The 15,779-nt window shown below is 37.3% G+C and overlaps 1 long non-coding RNA gene across 1 annotated transcript; it reads left to right on the top strand.

The window, feature by feature from the left end:
* Positions 1-8,257: 8,257 nt before the first annotated feature.
* On the top strand, positions 8,258-13,910 carry LOC135232863 (uncharacterized). The gene is made up of 3 exons (XR_010323477.1): positions 8,258-8,491; positions 9,148-9,201; positions 9,501-13,910. It is a non-coding gene; the product is annotated as an uncharacterized LOC135232863 (long non-coding RNA).
* The last annotated feature ends 1,869 nt before the right edge of the window (positions 13,911-15,779 follow it).

Below are 15,779 nucleotides of genomic sequence, written 5' to 3'. Positions count from 1 at the left end.
TTATTTAACAACAGAAAAAAAGAATTCCACGAGTTTGCTGGATAGAAGATCAATATACAAAAAGAAAATGTGCTACTACATACCAACAACAAATAATTAGAAAAGATAACTTTTAAAAGATATTTTTAATAGCCATAAAATTATTGAGATTACTAGGAATATATGTACATATTTTAAAATGTGGAAAGACTGTGGAGAAAACTATAAAACTTTATTGAAAAATTAAGGACTTCAAAAAGGAACACCTAAATAAATAGATGTAATTTATTTCTGTATTTAACACTGAAAAGATGACAATTCTTCCAAAACTAGTGTATAAATTCAATTCTAAGCTTAAGAATATGAGGTTTCACCAAAGAAGAAAATGGCAAATTTTACTACTTCAAAATTTAAAACTATTATTTGGCAAGAACATATCTTGACTTGGCCCATATGTTTCCCATCAATCTCTTGCTCCTCAAATGCAAAAACTTAACCATATTTTAAACAGTTGATTTTTCATAAATCTCTACCAACACCCTTTAATTATGATTCCATGTAGCTCTACTTACCAAAAAGTTGAGACCCACTGAAAACACTGCAAATAGAATACAGTAGAAAGAAAATTGTTACGATAGTGACTTTTCACAGACACAACAGAGAGGAACCAAAATATAGCTGAGCTTCATGGAAACAGAAATAGAAATGTCTGGAGCCAAACCTACTTCCTCAATCAAGGTTCTTATTGTCCATTTTATGTCGGATTCTTTTCTCTTACAGTGTTTGTGCTTTTCTCTAAGATTCTCTCTCTCTCTCTCACACACACACAGCCTGACTTTCTTCACTCGTTTTGCACTGTAATAGACGTGACATAAAAAACTATTCCTTGTGTTTCTCTGGTTCAACTTATTCAGACATAGAAAAAGATTAGTTGTTTTCAGATGTCTGTCCTTGCTTTAATGGACCATGTTCAGTGACAAACAGTCATGTATTATAGAAAGTACTATGGGAGGGGCAGAAAATGAAACCTATGTAAAACTTCCCTTTAATCCCTCTACCACTTCGCATTATTATCTTTTCCTCTAATTCTTACTCTTTCAGCACTCAGCTCAAGTGTCACCTTCTTGTGAGGCATATATCTTTGATCTTCCAGTCGACAGATAAGGTGTCTCTCTCTGTGTCTCATAACGTACTCTAATATAGAATCTATCTCACTGCCTTGTAATAATTTGTTTTCTCATCCATTCCTCTAACTCAATTTTGACGTTTTTGAAGGCATGTACACAGTAGACACTCATTTCATCACTCATATAAGATAAATGAGTGAAGGCTAGAAAGAGATAAATCACAGAAGTTTTGACGGGTGGCACTATAAATTAATGCCCCATTTTAAAAAAAGCAATTTGGCAGCATGTATCGAAGAGCTATGAATGTGTTCATAGTCTTGCACCAATTGATTCCACTAGGGAAAATTTCATTTCATTCAACAAGTATTTATTAAGTACTTTTCTATGTCAAACACTGCCCTAAATCTTAGAGTTTAGAACAAGGTAGATGCAGACCTGCCATAATCATGACTAACCTATTAAAAGGTTGAACCACATGAGCTGCTCTCCATGGTTCTGAATTATATGTGCCCATCAAGACACTTGACTAGTTCATGAGCGTCTCCTATGTGCTCTTTCTCAGGAATTGTGAAGCAGGGTAGGGAAGGGATGGTAGTAAAAGAGGAATGTAGAATAAAGACAGAGGAAAAGAGATAACTACAAAGGCATAACCATTAAGGATTCATGTAAAAAAGGGAGATTTGTTTTGAGATTATTTTCAAATAGTTCTAGCTAATAACAGATATGACAATTAGTCTATATAAACACACACATGCGGAACAATTGGAGAAAAATAAGCGTACACTAAGCAATGCAAATCTGTACAAGATTTAAAGTGAATAAACAAATTCAGACATGCAGAATACCAGAAGATTTAGAAACATGGTAATTGAAGTGCCATCATCTGTTGAGTTATACTAAATTACTTAGGGCTATAAATTATCTTTATTACCTATCTTTTAAATGTTTGTGATTTTTCACATTGTTGCAGGAAAATTAAAACTATGATTTATGTTTCAAACTTGCATAGCTGTTGTAATATATTTTCTGTAGACAAGGAGAGTCTCCTGTTCCCTTGGCTCTCTCTGCATCAATGTTCATGTAGTTCCTATCCTCAGAACCTACACTGAAGAGGCTGAAGAGATCACCAGGGGGCAAAACTTCAAGGGTCTTATAAGCTTTGTTAAGAAGGTGGACTTTCTCCTGAGGGCAATGGACTGCCATCGGAAGATATTAAGCAAAAAAAAAAAAAAAATTTATGATATAATTTACAGTTTTTATAAGATCAGTCTAGATACAATATGGATAATGGATCACAGAAAGCCAGAGTAGATGCTGGAAGTTCAGTTACCAGGCTTTTATAGAAGTTCTGACATAAAAAAAAAAAACATAAGACAGTGGTAAATTTGTATTATGGATTGTATTGAGTCCCCCAAAAAGATGTGTTGAAGTCCTAACCCCTGTAGCTGTGAATGTGACCCTGTTTCCTTTTAAGATGTTATAGTTAGGGTAATATGATGTCATAATGGAGTAGGGTAGGTACTAATCCTACATGGCTGGTGTCCTTTTAAAAGAGTAGATGATACATAAAAACAGAAAGGCAGAGGAAGGATGACATGTGACACTACAGATGCAAGCCAAGGAATGCCAGGAACTACCAGAAAACAGATTCTTCCTTAAAATCTCAGAAGGAATCAACAATGCCAACACCCTGATCTTGGATTCCCAGCCTCCAGAACTATGAAGTAATAAATTTCTGTTCTCATAAGCCACCCAGTTTATGGTATTTTATTATCCAGCCCTTGGAAACTAATACAGTTGGGCTAAGATAGTGTCAGCAGAGGTGGAGAAAGTTACACAAATTTGAGAGATATTTAAAAGGTAAAATCCCCCTAAATTTATCATAGATTGGTTACGAGGAAAGAAGTGGTAGAAACTAGGTACATGGTGGTTTTGCCATTTCTGAGAGCAGTGGAATAGGACAAGAACATTTCAGAATGATAAAATGGTCAATTCAACAGGAATCTGTAGTAATTCTAAAATTGTTTGCCCTAACAACATAGCCTCAAAATATATAAAGCTGAAGCCAATGAAATTAAGACAAGAAATGCACATATTCTTAGTAACTGTTAGAGTTAGTTAGAATAGCAGAATTATTAGAATCACAGAACTGTTGAAACAAAGTAAAGACTTAATAAGGATATTTAATATTTGAATAAGACAGTTAACAAAATTGACATAATTGGTATATAAATTACAAAACACCCAACAACTCAAAATGCACATTCTTTTCAAGTACACATGAAACAATTAGTCGAATAAGCCATATGCTGGGGCATAAATCAAGACTCACCAAATGTCAAAGATTACAATAATAGAGAGTATGTTCTCTGACCACAGCAGAATTAAGCTAGAAATAAATGACATAAAGTTAACTAGACAGTCCCCAAACTCACGAAAATTAAGCAACACACTTTTAAATACCCCTTGGCCAAATAGGAAATCACAATAAAGTTAGAAATATTCTTAAATTAATGCTAATGAATATACAATATATAAAAAATTAAAGGATTCATCTAAAGCAGTACTTAGAGGGAAATTTATAGCCTTAAAATAAATACCTAACAATAAAAGACAAAGTGGAAACTCAATTATTCATGTACCACCTAAAGAAGCTAAAAAAAATAGCAAATTAAATCTAAAGAAAATGGAAAGAAGGAAATAATACACATAAGATCAGAAATCAAAGAAATAGAAAATGAGCATGGTAAATAGAGATAATTAACAAAACAAAATTCTTGTTGTTGGTAAAGTTTAGTTAAATTGACTAACTGTTAACAAAATTTAACAACAACAAAAAAAGAAGACACAAATACCAGGGATGAAAAGAAGACACAAATACCAAGGATGAAAAGAAGACAAAAAGAACCTAGAGACATTTAAAAGGCTAAGAGAATGAACAGCTTTATGTCAATACATTTGAATATTTAAATGAAACTGCAAAACGAACACCAAAAGAGAGTATGTGACTATTATTATACCTATTAAAGAAACTCAGTAGATAATTTAAAAAAAAAAAAAAAAAACACAAAGAAAACTCCAGTCCCAAGTGGTATCATCAATAAATTCTATCAAACATGTAAATAAGAAACGTATCTTAAAATATTCCAGGTAAGTGACAAAGAACACCTTCCAATTCATTTTACGTAGCTACCAAAACCTGACATATAAAATATACTATTATGAGAGTGAAAGAGCATTTCATAGGTATTTGTTAGTTGCTGTCAAGTCAACTTTCAACTCATTGTAATCCCATATGACAAAATAATACTGCCCCATAGGCTTTTCTAAGCTGTAATCTTTACTAGAGGGGATCACCAGGTCTTTTTTCTGTGGAGTGGCTGAGTGGGTTCCAACTGCCAACCTTTTTTTTTTTTTTTACTTGTGCTTTTTTAAGTGAAAGTTTACAAATCAAGTCAGTCTCCCATACAAAAATTTATATACATCTTGCTATATATTCCTAGTTGCTCTCCCCCTAAGGGGACAGCACACTCCTTCCCTCCACCCTCTATTTCCATGTCCATTTAGTCAGTTGCTGTCCCCCTCTGCCCTCTCATCTCCCCTCTAGATAGGAGCTGCCCACATAGTCTACTTGATCTAAGAAGCTCACTCCTCATCAGTATCATTTTCTATCTTACAGTCCAGTCCAATCCCTGTCTGAAGAGTTGGCTTTGGGAATGGTTCCTGTCTTGGGTTAACAGAAGGTCTGGGGACCATGACCTCCTGGGTCCCTCTAGCCTAGACAGACAATTAAGTCTGGTCTTTTTACAAGAATTTGAGGTCTGCAAACCACTGCTCTCCTGCTCCCTCAGGGGCTCTCTGTTGTGTTGCCTGTCAGGGCAGTCTTCCATTGTAGCTGGGCACCATCTAGTTCTTCTGGTCTCAGGCTGATGTAGTCTCTGATTTATGTGGCCCTGTCTGTCTCTTGGGCTCCTAATTACCTTGTGTCTTTGGTGCTCTTCATTCTCCTTTCCTCCAGGTGAGTTGAGACCAATTGATGCATCTTAGATGGCTGTTTGCTAGTGTTTAAGACCCAGACACCACTTCCCAAAGTGGGATACTGCCAACCTTTTGATTAGCAGCTAAGCACTTAATCGTTGTGCCGCTAAGGCTCCTTTAGACATAGAATAGGAGAAAATATTTGCATTACTTATATCTGACAAAATACTTGTATCCAGTATAACAATAAAAAGTTTATATAATTTTTTTGTTATTTTTTCTTTAAATATTTAGCAATATTCACCCCTGAAATTGGGGTTTTCTTCACAGAAAGGTTTTTTATTAAAAAAAAAAAAAATTCTATTTAATACATATAGGGCTATTCAGATATTGTTTTATCATCTGTCAGTTTTGATAAGTTATATTTTTCTGGGAACTTTTTCATCCAGTTTGTCAAATTTCTTGGCCAAACATCATTCATGATACCTTTTTATTATTATTTTATTTTAGTGTCTGTAGGATCTGTGATGATAACACCGTTATTATTCCTTTTACTGGTAATATGTTGTCTTTTTTTCCTCTTGATCAGTTCACTAAGGTTTGATTAATTATGCCGATCTTTTCAAAAAACTTTTACATTTGTTAATTTTCCCTTTTGTTTGTCTAATTTCCATTACATTGATTTCTCTCTTAGTTTTACTATTGCCTACCTTCTATTCTCTTTGGGTACACTTGGCTCTTCTTTTTTTAGCATCTTAAGGTAGAATTTTAGATCATTGATGTTAGATTTTTCTTCTTTTAATGTAAGTATTTAAAGCTACAAATTTTTCTCTGAGCACTGCTTTAGCTGCTTTCCTCAAGTTTGGATATGTTGTATTTTCATTGTCATTCAGTTTGAAAGATTTCCTAATTTCCTCTGTGATTTTTTATTTAGCCTATAGGCTATTTAGAAGTTTGCTGTTTAATTTCTAAATATGTGAACTTTCAAAAGATATCTTGTTTTTGATTTCTAAGTTAATTTCATTGTATTCAGATAACATACTCTATAGGACTATAATTAGTTTTTTTAGTTAGTAGATTTTTTTAATGAATTAACATATTGTTTTAGTTATCTAGTGCTGCTATAACAGAAATACCACAAGTGGATGGCTTTAACAAAGAGAAATTTATTTCCTCACAGTAAAGTAGGCTAAAAGTCCAAATTCAGGGAATCAGCCCCGGTGGGAAGATATTCTCTGTCTGCCTTTTCTCATCAATGTTCCCCTGGACTAGGAGCTTCTTCACACAGCAATCGTAAGTCCAAAGGATGCACTCTGCTCCTGGTGCTTTTTTCTTGGTGGTATGAGGTCTCCAACTCTCTGCTTGCTTCCCTTTCCTTTTATCTTTTGAGAGATAAAAGGTGCAGCAGGCCACACCAGGGAAACTCCCTTTACCTTGGATCAAGGAGGTGACCTGAGTAAGGTTGGTGTTACAATCCCACCCTAATCCTCTCAACATAAAATAACAATCACAAAATGGAGGGCAACCACACAATAGTGGAAATCATGGCCTAACCAAGTTGATACACACATTTTCGGGGGGACAAAATTCAATCCATGACACATATTTATAAGCTTAAAAAGGAATTTGAAGATGCTGAGGATGCTTATGTACAGCCAAATACCTCATGGGATTTGGTTTCTTGGTTTGGAGGTTCAGAGTCATGGTTTCATGAGACATCCCAGTTAATTGGCCTAATATGGTGTTTCGTGCTTCTGTTCTATGTCCTAGTTTGTCGCATATGCCTGGGGTCTTAAAAGCTTGCATGCAGCCATCCAAGATACAAAAATTTGTCTCTATTCACCTGGAGCAATAGAGAAAGGAGAGTCAGGAATAAGAGAAAATGGAATGTGTGGCTAATTGTCACCATGAACTATGCCTCCTTTGCCACAAGACCAGATCAGGATGGTGCCTGACTACATTCCTGAATGTTTTGATCAAAGATTCTATAGAAGAATCCTGATCAAAGGAGGAAAATGTTAAACAGAATTTCAAATTCTCATGAAATCCATACTTTCCGGAGCCATTGAGGCTGAATGAACTCCCAAAACTATTATCCTGAGATAATCCTTAAAAAACTTTAAACCAAAAATAACCCCATGACATCACCTTTAAACCAAAGAATAGTTAGCTTAATTAGTACAGAATGCCTGCCTTGAGCTTTGTCCTCCTTTACGGACTATGTATATGGGATCCAAATGACAACAGCAACCAAATAGATTAGATAAAAAACTTATCAAAACCAAAAACAAACAAACAAAACCCACCACCATCAAGTCAATTTCCACTAATAGGGAGCCTATAAGACAGAGTAAAATTGCCCCATAGTGTTTCCAAGGAGTGGCTGGTGGATTCAAACTACTGACCTTTTGGTTAGCAGCCGAGCTCTTAACCACTGCACCACCAGGTAAAATGGGGGAGGAGTAATTCAAAAGAGGCGGTTGAGTAAGGGTGCACAACTTAAAGAATGTAATCAATGTCGCTGAATCGTACATGTAGAATTGTTGAATTGGTATGTGTGCTGCTGTGTATATTCTCAACAACAACAAAAAATAAAATATATTAAAAATAATAGTAATGAAAAGAAAAAGAATCAGAAAAGAAATTTGAAAATTCTGAAAAGGTTCAATCGGAGACGACTCGTATTCTGCAGTTGTTAGCTGTAGTAATACGTAAATACCAATTAAGGTAGTTGATAGTTTGGTTCACCACAGCTATGGTGAAAAATACTTCGAAGAGGTTGCTAATATTTTTAGTTATTGGCAACTAATGCAGTAAAATCTGAGAGAGCCAGAACCTATGTAATTTGGAAACTTGTCAGAAAAGGAAAAACGCAGATACTTTCCACTAACAGAGCCATAGAAAAGTGGTAAGATTGCACCCTGTCGAAGGCGGAAAACTTGTGAGGCTCAGAAAAACAAGGCAGTCCAGTTCGAGTTCCGGCTCTCACAGGTTTCACTGTAGTTGATTTTGCTCTAGCTATTTCATTTCTGGAAATCCTGGTGGCTTAAAGGTTAAGAGTTACGGCTGCTAACCAAAAAGGTTGACAGTTCGAATCCACTGGGTGCCCCTTGGAAACCCTAGGAGGCAGTTCTACTCTGTCCTATAGGGTCCCTACCAGTCTGAATCGACTTCTCAGCAACGGGTTTGATTTGATTTGGTATTTCATTTCTATGTATAAGAACTCACTTAGTTAATTTAATACTGATTAGTGATTCTTGCCTTTATGTTTCAGGCTATATCCAAGATGAGTGTTGAAAAATTATTTTCCCCCTCACTTCTCGTGTCTGAACCGCACAGTGGTTAAGACCTCAGCTGTTAACCAAAAGGTCATCAGTTCAAATCCACCAGCCACTCGACTGCAACAGGTTTGTTTCTTTTTTTCTGACAACCGTTTAGTAATCAATGAGCTATCCTTGCTTTCCACTGACTGCCGTTGCTGTGGGGTCGATTCCGACTCATAGCGATAGGCTTACAGGACAGACTAGAACTGCCCCATAGAGTTTCCAAGAAGCGCCTGCTGGATTCGAACTGCCGACCTTTTGGTTAGCAGCCATAGCACTTAACCACTATGCCACCAGGGTTTCCTTCTGCTGACTAGCAGTAGTGAAACTGCTAATTTATACTTTGGCTGACAGCAGCTTCAGGTAAAAATGGCAATGGTGTCAATAGTTTTAAAACATAAAACTTAAATAGAAGTTGTGCCATAACAGTGAAATGACAGGGTCTGGGGCTCTGATTTTTTGGCCAAAACACCTTCACAACACTTTCTATTATCTAGTTTAAAGGTCAACTCTGAGTCTCCCTGGATAGAGAACTGAGATAGCTGTATGGATAATTTAGTTCTTTCTTCATCCACTTTTCCTGCTAATCTCCCAGCCCCCAAAATGACACACGCAAAATAAAAACACAAAACAACCAATTTAGTCATGGTTATTTGAATATTTCAGGCCAAGAGGGTAATTTAGTTGGAATTATATAGTTTGTTTTCCCCAGTTAATCATTCTACCTTGCTTATGTATAGAACCTGCCTTAAGTTTGCTGGAGTGGACTTGGAAATGAATACATTTTTCAGAAGGTAAGATGGCTAAACTCACTTATATAAACTCACCTGGAACTTTACTCAGTTGCATTTAAAGCTGTTGTTTATAAAAACAGCAAAGGGTACAAAGTATTAAGTTAGCTCTGGGTATTAATTTGTTTGCGGTTATGGTTTACATGTTTAATTTTGTGCCCAGCAGTACATATAGCCTCCATGAATTTTCAGTCCCTGGGTTTACTGAGCAACTGCTATACCACAGACACTACATGTATTAATTTATTTAAAATTCACAACAGTTCTAAGAGGTAGGTACTATTATTATCCCTATTTCACAGCTGAGGAAAGGAAGACACAGAAAAATTAAGGTGTGCTTCAGAGTTGTATCCTTTCACCATACTTACTCTATCTGTGTGCTGAGCAAATAGTCTGAGACTGGAGTGTATGAAGAAGAAGGCAACATCAGGATTGGAGGAAGACTCGTTAACAACCTGTGATATGCAGATGACACAACTTTGCCTACTGAAAGGGAAGAGGACTTGAAGAACTTACTGATGAAAATCAAAGACTATAACCTTCAGTATGGATTATACCTTAACATAAAGGAAACAAAAATCCTCAAAACTGGCCCAATTGGAAACATGATAAACAGAGAAAATATTGACATAGTCAAGGGTTTCATTTTACTTGCATCCACAATCAATGCCCATGGAAGCAGCAGTCAAGAAATCAAATGACCTATTGCATTGGGTGAATCTGCTGTGAAAGACCTCTTTAAAGTGTTGAAAAGCAAGGATGTCAGTTTGAGGACTAAGGTACACCTTAACTGAGCCATGGAGTCCCTGGTGGCACAGTAGGTAAGAGCTTGGCTGCTAACCCAACGGTTGGCTGTTCAAATCTACCAGCCAGTCTCTACGAGTCAGAATTGACTTGATGGCAACGGATTTTTTTTGTTTTAATCCAACCATGATATTTTTAATTGCCTCATATGCATGCAAAATCTGAACAATAAATAAGGAAGACCAAAGCAGAATTGATGCCTTTGAATCATGATGCTGGCGAAGAATATTGAATATACCATGGACTGCCAGAAGAACAAACAAGTCCATCTTGGAAGACGTACAACCAGAGCGCTCCTTGGAAGCCAGGATGGCGAGACTTGTCTCACGCACTTTGGATATGTCATCAGGAGGGACCAGCCTCTGAAAAAAAAAAAAAAGAAGGACATAATTCTTGATAAAGTAGAGGGTCAGTGAAAAAGACGAAGATTCTCAATGAGATGGATTGACACAGTGGCTGCGACAGTGGGCTCAAACATAACAATGATTGTGCGGATGGCACAGAACCAGGCAGTGTTTCATTCTGTTGTGCATAGGTTTGATATGAGTCGAAATCAGCTCTTCAGCACCTAACAACAACATCCCAAGAATTCCCATGTAGTAAGTGGCAGGGTTAGAATTTAAGCTCTTGACAGTCTGGTCCTTCTGTTGCCATGTTGCTATCCTTCCTGTTGTCATGAGTCTTCATAATATCATAATTTGTATTTTGACCTTATCTTCAATAAATACTTGCTAAATGGACCTGAACAGAATTCTTGATATCGTATTTGAGAAATAATAGAGTTAGTGTCCTGAAATATTAATTTCAAATATTAATTTGAAAAGTTATATACAACATTTCTGCTTTAATTTGAGGAATCACTGGCACAAGCCTTAAAACTATATAAGCATAGGGTTTATTAGAATAAACGAGGAAAAAAATGATAAAATACATCCTGAGTCTGACCTTTGTAGGTTTAATTGAAAGTCAATGACCTAACCACACATCTCTGGAAAATATTCTGCATCATAGAGCCAATTCTTACCTTCCAGTCTACGAAATGGGTCTGAATGTGAAGTTGGGGATAAGATCTTTATGCCAGTTACTGCAAAAATAAAATGCAGAGATTGTCACTGACACCCAGTAAATTCACTGGCCTTACAAAGACATTTGATACTGTAAGTGACCTTGAATTCAGCAGTCATAAAGCCGGTTTGGGCTCCAAAAATTAAGAAAATATTAACGGCTCTACAATATGCTGTTTGGTTCCATAAGAAGTGAAAGAACCTTGAAAAATATAAAATAGCATTCAAATATAAAGTAATATCATGACCATTATCAGAATTTATAGTCTTCTCTTCTCTCCAACTAATGGGTTGAAATCTGACAGTAAACTGTTCTCCTTCCATCGAAGTGCCCTTGTTGTTGTTGTTGTTAGTTGCCTTCGAGTCAATTCCAACTCACGGCAACCGCATGTGTGCAGAGTAGAACTGCTCCATAGAGTTTTCAAGGCTGTCACCTTTCAGAAGCAGGTCACCAGGCCTGTCTTCCAAAGCACCTCCGGGTGGGTTTGAACCACCATCCTCTCTTCCAGTAGTTGTGCATTTAACCATTTGTACCTCCCTCTTGCATGCGTCAGTGCATAATCTCAACAACTCTGCCAATTGTCCTAACCACTGCAAGCTGTGGCACTGCCAGCTTTCCTTCTCCCCTTCTGCGGTGTTACACCCTCCTATCCCATACTCCATCACCTGGATTCATTCATTGGCACTGTCCTCTCACCCACACCCTCATCCCTCACTCAGGGCAATGCATCTGTGAGTGATATTTTATACAGTCTCTCTGCCCACACATGGACTGTGATTTCCATTCTACTTCTGAAAGCCAGACAGGCCTTCCCAGGATGATTCTCTGAAAATTGATGACAGGGTTTCTTCCAGAAAATTGCAGGGGGAGTTGAACTCAATCTATATTAAGAACAGATGCGTTCTTGAAGTCTCAGTTTTTTAAAAAGCTGAAGTTGAAATGGCATATGTTTTGTTGCAATATGTATTTATCTCAATTTTTAAAAAAGGCAGAAAAACTACATGTCTGACTCTAGAGGATATACATATCTTCATACCAGGTCCTTGAGGTAGTAGTCAGAGATACCTTATGCTATTTATTTATGCTTGGGAATACATATCTGAAAAATGAAGGAGATCAGGCACAACTTTACAGTTAGAGACTTTGAGTAACAAACACAGTTTCAAAAAAGACCTGTGTTTTGTAACAAATATTCCAGCTAAAGCTTTTCAAATGTAGAATTGAAAGATGTGGCCTAATTCTTTTTTTTTTAATAATGTTTTATTGTGTTTTAGGTGAAAGTTTACACAGCAAATTAGGTTCCCCTTTAACAATTTTTATACAAATTTTTCTGTGCCATTGGTTACAACTTTCGCAAAGTGTCAACATTCTCATTATTCCATTGTGTTTGTTCTCTTTCCATTGACCTAGCTTCCCTTCCTCTCCTTGCCTTCTCATCTTTGCTTTTGTTTAATGGAGCACATTACTCATGGGTGATATTATTTTATAAGCCAATCTATTATTTGGCTGAAAGGTGGCCTGCAGAAGTAACTTCAATTCCAAGTTCAAAGGATATCTTAGGGTGATAATCTTGGGTGTTCCTCTATCCTCTATTGGTCCAGTAGGTCTGGCCTTTTTTAGGAATTTGAGATTTGTCCTACATTTTTCTCCCATTCTTTCCAGGACCATCTATTGTGTCCCTGAGTCAGAATGGTCTGTAGCGGTAGCTGGGCACCATCTAGTTCTGGTCTCAAGTTAGAAGAGGCTGTGGTTCGTATAGGCTATTAGTCTTGTGGACTAGTTTTTTCTTTGAGCCTTTGATTTCCTTCATTCTCTCTTGCTCCATATGAGTAGAGACCAATAATTAAGCTTTCAAGATCCCAGACACTACTCACCAGACCTGGATATAGAACACTATCTTTGTGAACTATGTTATGCCATTTGACGAAGTTGTCCCCCAAAACTATGGTCCCAAGCCTTTTTAACCCTGTAACCCAATCCCGAGAGCCTGTAACTGTGTCCTCTGTGTGGTTTGTTATATATGTGGATGTAAATGCAGCACCCACAAACATGTATATACCTATGCCTACAGATACACCAATATATGCATGTGCATTCACTGGCTTAAGCCTTCGTATACACATATATACATGCATATCTACCTACATAATCACACACATATTTTTTTGGTTGTTTTTACTATTGTTTCAAAATTGTATGTATGTACCTTTTTCTTGTGTACTTCTTAATATTTTTATTTACCTTGGTCAGGTAGTTCTTACTTCACCCATTATTGGGATTGCCTTTTCCATCACCAAAAGTAACAATTATCTGGAAAGTGATTCCCCATCCATCTCCCTCCCATCCCTGGTAACCATCAAAGAACTTTGCTTTCTGTGTGTATATCTATTCTTGACTTTTTATAATAGTGGAGCCATACAATATTTGTCTTTTTGTGGTTGACTTATTTCATTCAGCATAATGTCCTCCAGATTCGCCCATGTTGATAAGATGTTTCAAGGACTCATTATTCTTTAAGGTTGCGGAGTATTCCATTGTGTGTATGTACCACAATTTGTTTATCCATTCATCTGTTGAGCACTTAGGTTGTTTCCATCTTTTTGCTATTGTGAATAATGCTGCAATGAACATAGGTGTGCATATGTCTATTCATGTTACTTCTCTTATATCTCTAGGATATATACCTAGAAGTGGGATTGCTGTGGCCTATTCTTTCATCAAATTCTGGGTTTCACATTGACCAAAGGTCATGAAGGTATATAAAACCCAACATTCAGAATAGAATTAAAAGCTACAATATTCCAGCCAAGTGATAGTCTAGCCTCTGCTTGATGACCTCTGATCATTGAGAGCCCACTAAAGCAACTCATTCCATTGTAGTAAAGGTCTAATATGATCCTAGGGTATGCTGAAGCATGCTTTCGCATTACCTGAACCCTTTATCAGAGTTCTGTTTCTGAGAGCAATACGTAATATGAATGGTACCTCTTTTTCCATATTTACAGAGAGCTAGCTTTTTTTTTTTTTTTTAGCTAGCTATTGGAAACTCTGGTGGTATAGTGGCTAAGTGCTACAGCTGCTATCTGAAAGGTCAGCAGTTTGAACTCACTAGGTGCTCCTTAGAAACTCTATGGTACAGTTCTACTCTGTCCTGTGGGGTCACTATGAGTCAGAATCAACTCTACAGCAACGGTTTAGCCTGCTATTGTTTAAAAGTACAGACCTTCTTTAGCAGTTCTGTTTATGTATAGTTTTAAGTTCCCTCTCCATTTTTCCATCACTTCTCTGAGAATACTTTCATTTGCCAGTGTCCCTCTTAAACTGCAGTGTGTAGAATTGAATACAGTGTTCCAGACGTGATCGGACCAGTACAAAGTACAATGCAGGACCATGGTTTCAGGGGACATCTAAGTCAATTGGCATAATAAAATCTATTAAGAAAACATTCTGCATCCCACTTTGAAGAGTGGCATCTGGGATCTTAAACATTAGCAAGCAGCCATCTAAGATGCATCAGTTGGTCTCAACCCACCTAGATCAAAGCAGAATGAAGAACACCAAGGACACAAGGTCACTGCAAGCCCAAGAGACCAGCGACTACATCATCCTAAGACCAGAAGAACCAGATGGTGCCCGGCTACAACCAATGACTGCCCTGACAGGGAACACAACAGAGAACCCCTGAGGGAGCAGGAGAGCAGTGGGATGGAGACCCCAAATTCTCGTAAGACCAGACTTAATGGTCTGACTGAGACTGGAAGGACCCCGGTGGTCATGGCCCCCAGACCTTCTGTTGCCCCAGGACAGGAACCATTCCTGAAGCTAACTCTTCAGATATGGATTGGACTGGACAATGGGTTGGAGAGGGATGCTGGTGAGGAGTGAGCTTCTTGGATCTGGTGGACACTTGAGACTATGTTGGCATCTCCTGCCTGGAGAGGAGATGAGAGGGTGGAGGGGGTTAGAAGCTGACAAAAAGGACACGAAAAGAGAGAGTGGAGGGAGAGAGCAGGCTGTCTCATTAGGGGGAGAGTAATTGGGAGTGTGTAGCAAGGTGTATATGGGTTTTTGTGTGAGAGACTGACTTGATTTGTAAACTTTCACTTAAAGCACAATAAAAATTATTTTTTAAAAAAGTACAACGCAACTATTATCTTCATCTTATAGAGAGTCTATTTCTTTTAAGGTCATTTAACAAATAGGAAATTAAGGTTTTTTTTTTTTTTAATTTAAAAAATTAAAAAAAAAATTTTTTTTAACAATGACTGGCATATATGTGGAGCCCTCGTGGTGCAGTGGTTAAGAGCTTGGCTGCTGACCAAACAGTCACAGTTCGAATCCAACAGCCACCCCTTAGAAACCCTATAGGGCAATTCTACTCTGTCCGATAGTCTCTATAAAGTCGGAATCCACTCGATGGCAGCGGGTTTGGGTTGGTATATATGTAGCAGGCACTCAAAGAGTATTTAAAAAAAAAAAACCCAAACCCAGTGCCAATTTCAGAGTGTCATTAAACGAAAAGCCAGTATGTTTTGTTTGCTTATCTTCCTTCCTATCGTCTGGAAAAAATGCAGAACATAAGGTGAAAGGTTTATGGGACCTTTCATCCTGTATCCACCTTCTCAGTATATTTGACACTTAAGTTTAACATGGATGTTATACCCTCTGCAAGGATCAGATTCAGTAGCATCTGTAGCCACTTTCACTGAACT

Source organism: Loxodonta africana, chromosome 11 (genome assembly GCF_030014295.1).
Source record: "Loxodonta africana isolate mLoxAfr1 chromosome 11, mLoxAfr1.hap2, whole genome shotgun sequence".
Lineage (NCBI taxonomy): Eukaryota > Metazoa > Chordata > Mammalia > Proboscidea > Elephantidae > Loxodonta > Loxodonta africana.
This window is presented reverse-complemented; position numbering and strand designations above follow the sequence as displayed.